Source organism: Nuphar pumila, chromosome 14 (genome assembly GCF_984573655.1).
Source record: "Nuphar pumila chromosome 14, dmNupPumi1.hap1.1, whole genome shotgun sequence".
NCBI lineage: Eukaryota > Viridiplantae > Streptophyta > Magnoliopsida > Nymphaeales > Nymphaeaceae > Nuphar > Nuphar pumila.
The window spans coordinates 26,356,051-26,359,778 of NC_143262.1; the positions used below are offsets into that span (position 1 = coordinate 26,356,051).

At 36.6% G+C, this 3,728-nt stretch overlaps 1 long non-coding RNA gene across 1 annotated transcript; it reads left to right on the forward strand.

The window, feature by feature from the left end:
• The first annotated feature begins 235 nt into the window (after positions 1–235).
• LOC149816665 (uncharacterized) lies at positions 236–1,504 on the forward strand. Its single transcript, XR_016427615.1, has 2 exons — positions 236–405; positions 1,228–1,504. It is a non-coding gene; the product is annotated as an uncharacterized LOC149816665 (long non-coding RNA).
• Positions 1,505–3,728: the final 2,224 nt, after the last annotated feature.

Sequence of the window (3,728 nt, forward strand, 5' to 3'; positions counted from 1 at the left end):
TCATAATGTTATCATTAATTATTAATGAATACTTTAAACATTATTTTGTAGGAGGCATATGAGCAACAAATGGTAGAGCGATATGGTGAAGACGCTACTCATCATCCATCATTTGATCCTACAGCATGGGTGACTGCAGCAGGTGAACCCAAAAAAGGTCGCGTGTTCAGGTTTGGGAGTAATATGAACACTTCACCAGTTATTGGTTCTTCCAGTTACGGCTCACCAACTTCTTGCGCCGACATAAGCTCCAAGCAGCCGACTATTCTTTCCGGTGATGATGTACGCGAGATCATTAATGAATCACTGAATAACTACTTCCAATACACCGTCGCCCCCTTTCTCCGAAATGAGATCAAGGCCGCTGTTCAGGATAGGGGATCTTCGATTCCAGGTCCCTCTCAGGTATAATCACATATATAGTTTTTTTGACTATCTTAAAGCACATCTGAGCATGGTAGAATCACATATAGAGTTTTTCTAGATGCCTTAGAACACATATGAACATGCTATAATCACATATTCAATTTTTTTACTGCCTTAGCACACATATGAGCATGATAGAATCACATATATATATATTTAACTTTTTGTCTGTCTTAGAGCACATATGAGCATGATAGAATCACATATAAAGTTTTTTTTATTGCATTAGAACACATAAGCATGCTATAATCACATATTCAGTTTTTTTACTGCCTAAGAACACATATGAGCATATTATAATCACATATTCTGTTTTTTGACTGCCTTAGCACACATATGAACATGCTATAATAACATATAGAGTTTTTTAACTGCCTTAGAACACATATGAACATGTTATATATCATTTATGATAGAATCACATATAAAATTTTTGGCTTTGCCTGCCTTAGAGCACATATGAGCATGCTATATTCACATATTCAATTTTTTTACTGCCATAGCACACATACGAGCATGATCGAATCTCATATATAGTTTTTTGCTTGCCTTAAAGCACATCTGAGCATGGTAGAATCACATATAGAGTTTTTTTATATGCCTTAGAACACATATGAACATGCTATAATCTCATATTCAATTTTTTGACTGCCTTAGCACACATATGAGCATGATAGAATCACATATAGAGTTTTTTTATTGCCTTAGATCACACATGAGCACATGATAGAATCACATATAGTGTGTAATTTATTTCATTATATTTTGTTTATCAATACTGACTGTTCTTTTCTTGTGTAGGCTGCTAGCGATAATCAGGGTAGTGGAGCTGAAGGGACAGATAAAGACAATGAACAAGAAGACGCACAAAATCTTGGCGATGATTAGAGGACTGTGTTGAAGAAGTTCTATTTTTTTTATTTTTCCTAATTGTAATTGTTGAATTGTAAATAATTAAACTTCTTAGTTTTAAGGTGGAACGATTAATTATTATAGATACTTGTTATATGAATTTTTTTGTGTGGTTTGTTTTTTATTTACAGGAAATATAAATTGTACAGGAAATATAAATTGTACAGTTCTCCGTAATTAATTTTTAAATAAATTTTTTTTGATTTTTTTTCGTTTTTGCGACGGATTAGCGACGGATGATTCTGTCGCTATTCATATTAATCTAGCGACGGCTTAGCGACGGAATTAAATCCGTCGCCACGCCGTGGTCGCCGTTTAGTACCGGCGGATTGGCGACGGAATATAGCGCTCGTTATTCCGTCGCAATTAGCGATGGACTTGGCGACGGAATTATTCCGTCGCCAGTTAGCGTCGAAATATTCGCGACGTAAGCATACTGTCGCCGCGTTGTCGCTAATCCGTCGCTAACATGGTTAGCGACGGATTAGCGACGGATTAGCGACGGAAGGTGGTCGTCGCTAATCTACTGCTCTGTTGTAGTGTGTTTCTTCCCTTCATACCGAAATAGAAGGTCTCCTCAACCCATTGGCAGGTCTTCTTAGACCCTTCATGGACTCCCATAACTGAGTTATGGTGTTGATGTAGCAAATCAACTATCACATCGGCTCCCACTAGCAAAAGTACACACCCTTAGTAGAGAATGAGCCCCTCATGCATTTGGTTTTGGAAAAATTTGGCCGGATCGCTCTCTAACTCAGCCCAAAGCTTCCTGATCTCATCATCTTAATTTTAAATAGCCTGTATACGCTCTTATAGGTGACTGATCACTGTGCATTTTGGTATTTAACCAAGTTGGACTTGCGAATAATTTTTTTACTTCATTGGATCCATATCCATCAAGTATAATGAATAGATAAGAACTCTAACTAAGCCCAAAGCTTCCTGATCTCATCATCTTAACTTTAAATAGCCTGTATAAGCTTTCGTAGGTGACTGCGTGCGGTTTGGTATTTAACTTAGAAAAGCAGGGGGTGAAAGGCTACTTGTCTTGAAATGTCATTACCAAAGGCTTAGCAAGAAAGAAAGCTTGTCCACTACAAAAAAATTGTGGATTAGCGACGACCTCAATCCATTGCAAAACAGTTTAGCGACGGATAGCTTTCATCACAAAATTATAGTCGTTAATTAGCGACGAAAACTATCGGTCACAAATTTCATCGCTAATTTGCGACAAATTAGCAAATGCCATGATTCATCGCAAGGCCGTCGTTAATATGGAGATTTTGGTTTGGCGACAGATTAAAATTTGTCGGTACTTCTGTCGCTATTATACCGACGGACTTAGCGACGAATTAAAATCCGTCGCAAAAACATTGGCCGATTCACATTTACGACGGATTAATATTCGTCCCTAATCCGTCGCTAAATTGGACACCGGCAGTAAATAGCGACGGAAAATATCCATCGCTAATCCGTCGAAATAAGAAAAAAATTTAAAAAAAATTGTTTAAAACATAAATATCAAGAAAAATTCTCGTGATACAATTTATATTTCCTGTGTATAAAAAATAAAGTACACATAAAAAATACATATAAAAAGTAACAAAAACAATTTATCGATCCACTATAATTTTCGTCAAGTTCTAATTATTTATAAGTGAACATTTATATTTTTGAAACAATAAGAAGGTACAACAAATTCAACACATGAATCTAATCATCGCCAAGATTCTATGCGTCATCTTCTTCATTGTCTCGATCTGCCCCTTCAGCTTCTCTACGCTGATTATCTCCAGCAACCTACAAGAGAAAAGAAAGGTTAGTATTGATAAACAAAATATAATGATGCAATGCACCTAAGTTAAGGCAATCAAAATAACATAAAATCTAACGACATGCAATACATCACATGAAACTTTCATACCTAAGAGGCACCTACAGACGAAGTTCCCCTGTCAAAAAAAAAAACTGCACAACTCATTATGGACAACGTCGAAAATTGCTTCATGTAAATAGTCACGTATTGTGTCCTTAACGAGCTGGCGTACACCATCCCAAGAATTAGGCAGGTCAATCGGATGCTCGGAGTTGATGCTGACGAGAGAACTCTGTGAACCGTGACTGAAGGAAGCAACGACTGATGAGGTGTTCATATTACTCTCAAACCCGAACACACGACCCTTTTTGGGTTCATCTGTTGCAGTCACCCATGTTGCAGGATCAAAAGGTGGATACTGAGTAGAGTCATCGCCATATCACTCTACCATTTGTTACTCGTATGACTCCTACAAAGTAATGATTACAGTATGAATTAATAATTAATAATTACAATGTTTATGATAACTTGTATATTACAATATTTATTAATACAATAAATACATATCATTGTC